The sequence below is a fragment of the Glycine max genome, chromosome 15, assembly GCF_000004515.6.
Source record: "Glycine max cultivar Williams 82 chromosome 15, Glycine_max_v4.0, whole genome shotgun sequence".
In the NCBI taxonomy this organism is placed as follows: domain Eukaryota; kingdom Viridiplantae; phylum Streptophyta; class Magnoliopsida; order Fabales; family Fabaceae; genus Glycine; species Glycine max.
In genome coordinates, this window is record NC_038251.2 from 24786376 (window position 1) to 24794339 (window position 7964).

Genomic DNA, 7964 nt, shown 5'->3' on the forward strand with positions numbered 1-7964 from the left:
GCTTCCTGGTCTAGAAAGCTAAATCCTATGTTGGATCTTCCCTGTAGGTACCTGATGTAAATATGTTTCTATCTATTTAATGATGTTTTGTGTGTTCTCTTTGCTATATGCCTTTACCTTGATCACATAGATGCATGCTTTGTTCGGGTCATTCAACAGTGGAAACAGGTCTGACTCTAAAGTCCTTGATAGTGCATGGCTGAGTTGTCGTGCTTTCATGAGGAATCGGGGTGTGATAAGTTAGTTGAGTATGTGTGTCTTAATGCGGTCCTGGTTGAGTTTAGTCTTACAAGAGGAATCTGTAGACGATGCTTGATCAGGATTAAGGTAAACTATCATGAGGAATTGAGGTTTAGTATCTCAGGAGACACCATAAGAACACATGAGCATTTTTAGATAGAGAATATCTTGTTAGCATCAGGTACTTGTTAGGAAGACCAACGTGTTCTCTACTTGTTTTTACACATCATTTCTCTTGCGTGATTTTCTTTCTTTTTGCACAGATAGTTTATATACTTGTTCATATTCACACTTACTTTTTCACACTAGACGTCTATTTGCTGAAATAGCTTACCAAATAACACAAGTTCCCCGAGTTTTCGATACTTGGTTCTTACCATTTTATACTACTTGTGCGATCCGATGCACTTGCCGGAAGCCGAACAAGTTCTTGGTGCCGTTGCCGGGGAACTTCTTTTTATTTGGGAAGTTAGCTCATTTTTAGGTGTCTATTCTTTATTCTTTTATTGCTTAAGAATACTTGTTTTTGTTTATGTTTGTTTTTCTCTTGACTTGGTGACTGCTGCTCTTGTTAGTGCTTTGTAAGCATAGAAAATCTTCTGCAGATTATTTAGTTCCATGAGATGTGGAGCTTTTTAAGGGGTGAAATGAATATCTTGACGGCACACGATCAAGGATGGGAATAGGAGTTAAGTCCTTATAATCAATATGAAGAAGAAAGAACTCCTAATCTTAAAAGTGTGTTTGAAGAATTCTGGGCATACCATGCTAGCTCAAAAGCTAATCAAAATTTAATGAAAAATCATGAAATTCATTTTGGCACGAGCTACTCAATAGAAAACTTTCAAGGGAGACCAGAGTTACAACCTTACTATCAAAATGAAGCAGAAAGAGGTTTTAATCTGGATAAACTATTGATGCAATTCATGGAAACAACTAAATCAACTCAACAAGCACTCCAAAGTGTAGAAATCCAGGTTGGTGAGCTGGCAGAAGCAGTAACTCAATTTATGTCCAGACAAGAAAAATCCTTTGTAGAGGTTGAAGCTCAAAAGAAAAGCCCTGTAAAAGAGCAAGAGTCAAGAGAAAAAGATGAGGAGAAAGATGAGGAACAAGCACAACAACAATGGGAGAAGTACTCAACAGTAGAAACCAACAAGAAAATATTCTCCAAAGCAATAACCTTCCTCATCAACTGATTAGCAAGAAAGGAAGGCAAGGAGAGCATGAGGAAACCTTAAGTGCCATTCTTTCTTTAATAACTAATATATTTCTTGAAATGATTTGGAATGTCCTTCCAAATTATATGAAGTTTATGGAATTTCTAGCTAAAAGGCAAAACTTTAAGGAAGATGTGTTTTTTGTGACTTTCATGCCACCTTGAAGGTATTAAGCTATGCGCCAAGCTAATGACGTTAAAGAAGCGCTTCCTGGGAGGCAACCCAGTTTTAATTTCTGTTATCTTTGTTTTTCATGCATTAAATCATTTGGAACTTGCTATATAGTCTGTACATAGGAGTATATCATCCAATCTTTGGATGTTTAACATAAGGGTTTCAATTTCTTGGGAAAAGGACTGAAAAATAACTTAGAAAAACATTTTCTGAAAAACAGTCCTTTCGCTAAGCGCAAGCCTCGCGCTAAGCGCATCTTTGTTCATGCACTAAGCTGTGAGTCACAAGTGCTTAGCACCCAACCCTTGCATCTGAGGCTGATTTGGTCCGCTAAGCTGGCTAAGGTTGAGATAAGCTAACTTAAATTCGATCTGAATTCGACTAAGCTTCAGCCTGATCGCTAAGCGATAGCTTATCCGTGGCTAAGCGTGACCTATTGTCGCCAAGCACAATTCCTTACAGCCATAATTGAGGTCCATGATGCTAAGCGCTAGTCATGGCAGCTAAGCGAGATTCATTGTGACAATATGAGCGCTAAGCGAGTCCCTCTTAACAAAGCGGATGCTCCTCTGTACTTAAAATGCATCATTTTAGCTAAGCTATCCAGAGCTTGGCTTAGCGAGGGTTGCAGCTTTTCTAATCTACAGACCTCACTAAGCGGACGTACCCTAACGCTAAGCTGAGTTTCTGTTAAAAAAAAACTGACTTTGAATTTGAAATGTCGGTTAAGAACACGGGTCCGCTAAGCGAGCCTTGTTGAGAAACCAAACGTCTCCCTTGCTCGCTCAGCGCAGCGGTCCGCTAAGCGAAAGTATCGAAAAACTGTTTAAGTGAGTGTAACAACAGTTACACTCACATTTTCCAGATTATGGAAACCTCGTTTCTGCATTCTCTTTCTCCAAAAATTTGCACATTTTGCATCTGTGCTTTCTTTGTGCATTTTCAACTTTGAAGCATCAACCATACACCATCCAAGTAAGTTCCATGATTCTTTTTCTCTTTTTCTTGTCTTAACTTTAGGGTAGAAGACTTCAACTGTAGCTTTAGATTTTAGGTTTTTTACGTTTTGTTAGATTTAGTTTAAGATTAGGGCTATATACGCTTGTATACTGAATTAAGTATGAGGCACACGTTGCATGTTTGATATGCCTTTTAGAGGCTTGAAAAGTGCAAGAAAATGAGCTGTGTTTTCGGCGTTTTCTGGAAAAAATGATGAACTCACTAAGCGAGCATGCTGCGCTAAGTGAGTTCATCAATACTCATTGTATGTAAGCGTTATCTGAAGAACTCGCTAAGTGCGCTTACCGCGCTAAGCGAGTTCATCTTTTGAGGATGAACACTCATCCTCTTGCTGAACTACCTGTGGCTAGCTAAGCCCAGGTAACTTAAATCAATTTTTTCTTGTTGATGGCCGCACGTTAAGCCGAGCTTTCCTGGGCCAAGTGCGATTGGTTGCAGCATCCTCTGAGCTAAGCGAGCTCCGCTCGCTAAACTCCCAACACTTAGTAGAATTTTTTTGAAGAGTTGGTGCCATTAAGCACAGCCTTTAAGGAGCTTAGCGCAAATTCTTGCGGCACATGTTCAGCTTAGTGGGCCCTTTCCCACTAAGCCAATCCTGTAGAATCTAAAATTTCTGCAACTTCCGCTAAGCGGCTCCATATGTCGCTAAGCGGTAGTGTTTTTTTTACAAAGACCAGCTAAGCGAACCATGTCTCGCTAAGCGGCCAGTGTCTTTTTCAGTTTTAAAAATTTGAATAAATGTGTCCTGATTAATTGTTTGGTTTCTTTATATGCAGATGGCCTCTAAGAAACATAAGAGTAGTGATTCTAGACCACAGGATCAGAATGATAACAGGAGATTTCAATCAGAGAAAGCCTGGAACCGATATATCGATAATATTTTAGACCGAAGGATCCTTCCGGAAAGGAATGTGGAACTTTATCATTCTGAATTTGACGAGTTTAAAATAGAATTGGAGAGGCGAAACCTTCACAAATGTCTCGCCAACCTTCAGGGAGGAAGCATGGATGTGGCAGTGGTTAAGGAATTCTATGCCAATTTCTATAGTCCAGCAAATCAAGCTCCTAAATGTGCTAGAATAAAAGGCCATTTAATCAAGATAGATGCAGACAACTTAAATGAGTTCTTCCAGACTCCAGTGTTATTAGAGAAGGGGGAATCTTTACCCACTTATTCTAGATTTTGCAGACTAAGGTCTGATCCCAGAGAGATGGAGGCTAGTCTATGCATTCCGGGCAAGGGCTTTATTGTAAACATGGAGGGCCAACCATGGAAGCTCCTCAGAAAAGATCTTACCACCCTGGCTTAGACATGGAGCGTCTTCTCGTACTCAAACCTAGCTCCTACCTCCCGTACTTCAGATTTGAACACAAACAGAGCTAGGTTGGTCTATGGCTTAATCACAAGGATGGACATGAACATTGGCGGTTTGATCTCCAGACAAATGACCATGATGGCTCAGTCTAACTTTCCTCGCTTAGGCTTCCCAGCTTTAATCACAGCCTTGTATAGATCAAGGGGAGTGGGATCTAAGGCCCTTACCTCCTATGAAAACCTAAGGTCGACCATTGACATAGCTTATATCATAAGGAAATATTGGAATGCGAATGACCAAACAATTAATTTTCCAGAGGCAAGGAAGACCGAGCTCAGAGTAGGTGATGTTCCCTCTTCCTTTGCACCAATAGCTGGCATCCCTGCATCTTCTACTTCAGTCCCACTTCCAGCTTTAGCAGACTTATCTGCCCAGAGCTCTCAAACTTTAGATGCCAAATTTCAAAGCATGTTTGAAGGACAGATTCTCATTATACAAAGCTTGTAGAAACTAGTTCAGTAGAGGCCAATTATGAGTATAGAGCAATTCATTGAGAAGGTGGTTTGGCCTGGAGCCCGACCTTCTTTTGTGGGGGATAATGAAAGTTTTACAACCCAGGCACCTCAACAGCATGAGACAGAACCAGAAAATGATGACTCATCTAAAGCCACCATCTCTGGAGCTATTGATTTTAAAAAAAGAAGATTAGAGACAAGATCCAATGAGGCTGCTTATCCTGGACCAGTGCCAGCATCAGCTGATGCACCATTTCCAGGAGTGGATCCATCTTCACCTCAGCATGCAGCAGACTCTTCCACTCCTGTCTTAGAGATACATGAGGGCCAGACCATACCAGTCCTGCCTTTGGACACTTCTCCTCTAGCTACTCCCGTATGGCATCTAACAGATGAGAGGATGTTCAGATACAGGACAATCAGGACCAGTCACAGTCATTTTAATTCCTGATGATACATTTAACTTTTTAATTTATTATTATTATAATTTTGGTTTTCATACAATATTTCCTTTATGTCTACATATACTGCTAGTTTTATTTATGGGTAATTAGTTTGCTCATCCTGAAGCATTTTGAACAGTTTGACTTATTTTTTATGACATGGCAGTGAAACACTTTTATCATTTTGTGAAAAATGGTTGTATGTTTTCATTTTGAATTGAGTGCATGATTGTGATGGAGTTTGTGTTTCCTTTCATGAGCTTGAGCAAATGTGTATGTTAGACAAAGAAAGAACAAGAATGTGAATTTGCAATTAGAATTGTTAGTCAGTAGACAAATTGATTGAGAAAGAAAAGCTTGAACCAAAATCGGTGAGAGTGTGACCTTACTCTATGAGTGAACGACTAGCTGTGAGTGATAATCTTTGCATAAATCTCTGAATTTTAGAATGAAATGTATAAATGAGGACATGATGAAGGCCATGTGATGTGCCATCATTTTCTTCTATTTTCTAAACCTTTTTTGCACCATTTTAATTACTGATTGGTCTTAATTGTCAATTAATTAGGCAGTTTTATTATTTGGGCTCATTTAGCTAATTTGATGTTTTTAATCTAATTTCAGGAATTAATGAAACATTGGGCTTAATCCGGATTTTGGTTGTGGACTTGAATAGGGCAAATAAAGCAGCGCTTACCTTAGTTAATTTCTAATTAGGAAATTTCGCAATTTTATTTTATGTGGTTCAGTGTTTATTTCGTTTTGGGTATTGTAATAGGGCCCAGTGACTTTGAGTGACTCTTTTTAAATAGCAGCCTTGGGATTCGTGCAAGGCTTTTCTGTTATGTTATTCATTATTCAGAGCTTTGTTTAGGGTTTTACGTTTCTCTGCTTGAATGCTACTGTTTCGTTCTTAATGCAATTTTCCATTTTCTGCTTCTAATAACAATTTCGTTCTTATTTCTTCTTCTACTTTCATTTACGTTTCTGCTTCATTTACATTTCTGTTTTTAGTTTCATTTGCATTTTCTGTTTGAATCTATGGAAGGCTAGATTTTCTGGTGTTGTTTCCTTTTGAGGACGAAGCCCAACTCTCTTTGAGGTTTCGTTTATAATGTGGCTTCCTGGCAGTTTCCCCTTCACCAGTTAACCCAAATTCGTGAACATTAATCAGTGCACGCTTCGTGTTCGATTAATTGCCTCTGAGCCTAACTTGCATTCATGCTTAATGGACGAAGGTCTAACTGGTGTATGTGTTGCCTAATCATGTATTGACAACCCTAAGTTGATTTTCGCTTAGTAAATTGAAATAGGGTTGGATTAAGTGGTTAACTGTTAGGGACAAATTCTCCATAACCCAGGATAAGAGAATGTCTTCTGAATCAGAGGAAACAACCCATTTTTAATATTAGTAATTTCGTATTCCAGTTTACTTGTCCTGTCCTTTAAATCACAAAACAAACAACCCCCCCCAATCGTTATTGTTACTGCAAGTGTATTATGAACATTTGGTTTATCATTGCTCGTTGGGAAATGACCTAGGATCACTTCCTAGTTACTGCATTTTCATGTTGATTTGATTCGGGTACGGCCTCGATCAATTTGGCACCATTGCCAGGGAGCAGTGTCCAAAGGTTCATAATAGCTAGTGTTTAAGTCTTTCGTGTTTTATGTGTAATTGTTAGTGTTCTGTTAGTATGTGTGTTGGTGTTGTTTAGTGTCCTGGTATTTGTTTAGTGTGTGTTCTGTTTTAGTTTTTCTATTAAGCGCTTCCCCTATTTCAGTCTTGGGTGTTTTGCTGTGAATAGTGTTTTGCGACAGACTTAGCGACCAGATTCTGTCAAATTTTTTTTATTTTTCAAGTTTTATTCACTTATTTTTCTTAACCTACCATTTTTAGCTTCCGTAGTTAGACTTTGAATTTTTGCCTGAAATCTTTTGTGCTATCTTCTCATCATTTTATAAGGTTTCTCACAAAATTTCAAGTCATTTGGATATCATTTGAGGGTAGTTGTAGTTCAAACCTACACCTTAATTGACAAGGCAACTAGTTGTGCATGCTGAATGTAGTGTATGACTAGAGGCAATCCATCTGACTTACAACCCTTTGATCCTGAGATAGATAGGACATTTCATAGATTAGTTAGGCATCATTTTATACCTTTTGATCATCCTGAGCATTCCATTACTGGTGAATCTGTGCATTCTGTTATTGGTGATTTTGAACATCCTGATTTTGAGCATTATAATTTTGAGCATTCTGATTCTGAGCATTCTGATTTTGAATATTCTGAGAACATGGCACAACCTCCACCCCGTGAGAGGACTCTAAGGGAAATGGCTGCACCTGATTTCACCTACGAAAGCTTGTGCATCCAATACCCTGATGAGGATGTCCCATATGTTCTTAAAACTAGATTGATCCATTTGCTTCCAAAGTTTCATGGCCTTGCAGGTGAAGACCCGCACAAACATATGAAAGAATTTCATATTGTCTGCTCCACCATGAAACCCCCAGATGTCCAAGAGGATCACATATTTCTGAAGGCTTTTCCTCATTCTTTAGAGGGAGTGGCAAAGGACTAGTTGTATTACCTTGCTCCAAGGTCCATCACGAGCTGGGATGACCTTAAGAGAGTATTCTTAGAAAAACTTTTCCCTGCTTTCAGGACCACAACCATCAGGAAGGATATCTCAGGTATTAGACAACTCAGTGGAGAGAGCCTGTATGAATACTGGGAGAGATTTAAAAAACTATGTGCCAGTTGCCTTCACCATCAGATTTCAGAGCAGCTGCTTCTCCAATATTTTTATGAAGGACTCGGTAATATGGAGAGAAGTATGATAGATGCTGCCAATGGTGGAGCCCTTGGAGACATGACTCCTACTGAAGCCAGAAATTTAATTGAGAAGATGGCTTCCAACTCCCAGCAGTATAGCGCCAGAAATGATGCTATAGTCATTAGAGGAGTGCATGAGGTAGCTACAAACTCAGCTGCATCATCTGAAACTAAGAAGCTTGAAGGAAAACTGGAT

General features: G+C 39.2%; 1 non-coding gene across 1 annotated transcript; it reads right to left on the minus strand.

Moving 5' to 3' along the window:
• Positions 1-7604: 7604 nt before the first annotated feature.
• On the minus strand, positions 7605-7711 carry LOC112999696 (small nucleolar RNA R71). The gene has a single exon (XR_003264905.1). It is a non-coding gene; the product is annotated as a small nucleolar RNA R71 (small nucleolar RNA).
• Positions 7712-7964: the final 253 nt, after the last annotated feature.